The 862-nt window shown below is 36.1% G+C and overlaps 1 non-coding gene across 1 annotated transcript; it reads left to right on the top strand.

Moving 5' to 3' along the window:
* Positions 1-437: 437 nt before the first annotated feature.
* LOC111436627 lies at positions 438-543 on the top strand. The gene has a single exon (XR_002709298.1). It is a non-coding gene; the product is annotated as a Plant small nucleolar RNA R71 (small nucleolar RNA).
* The last annotated feature ends 319 nt before the right edge of the window (positions 544-862 follow it).

The following is an 862-nucleotide window of genomic DNA, read 5'->3' as shown; positions in this document are numbered from 1 at the left end:
ATTTTGGGTTGCCTTGACTAGCTTGATTCCTCATATAAGAAATTGGATTACTTGGACATTGATCAAGAGTGTGTTCCTCTTCTCAATATACACAAGATTCGGTTGCTATTTGTGTCATTTTAGTAGTAGCTTGGACCGGTGCTTTAGTGATTGAGCCTTATCCCAACGCTAGATTTTGTAAAATATTAATCACCGAAGCTAATTGAGCGTTGATAGAGATCAAAACATCAATTTCAGGTACTCCTCGTGTCTTCTTTTCTAGATTTCTCCTCACATCGGCCCATTGACAATTGTTAGATGCTATTTTTTCTAGAATCTCATAAGCTTCATTATATGTCTTTGACAAAATATCTCCATTGGTGGAAGCATCCACAACAACTTGTTTAGTAACCAATATTCAATCCATGGTAGAAAGTCTTCATTTGGATACAATGGGTAATCCATGAGGATGACACTTTCTAAGAATCTCCTTGAATCTCTCCAAAGCTTCGCTTAGTGGTTCATCTTCAAACGGTTGAAAAGAAACAATCTAATTTATGAACCATGAGTTTCTAGTGGGTGAAAAATAGTTGATCAAGAATGACTTTGCTAGACTATTCCATGAATCAATTGTTTCCGGTGCTAAAGTATTCAACCATGATTTAGCACAATCCTTAAAAGAATAAGGGAATAACCCTAATCACTCCATTGAGTTGAAATGAGTTACTAACTCCCAAAAATTGACTTTAGATGTAGGGGAATCTTCTAACAGTAGTCCATGAAATTGTCCAATGGCTTGCAACATTTGGAACATCACGAGTTTTATCTCAAAAGTAATTGCTTGCATTTCTGGTATGATATTGTACGGATTTAGCTCTTCCAC

Source organism: Cucurbita moschata, unplaced genomic scaffold, assembly GCF_002738365.1.
Source record: "Cucurbita moschata cultivar Rifu unplaced genomic scaffold, Cmos_1.0 Cmo_Scf00057, whole genome shotgun sequence".
Lineage (NCBI taxonomy): Eukaryota > Viridiplantae > Streptophyta > Magnoliopsida > Cucurbitales > Cucurbitaceae > Cucurbita > Cucurbita moschata.
This window is presented reverse-complemented; position numbering and strand designations above follow the sequence as displayed.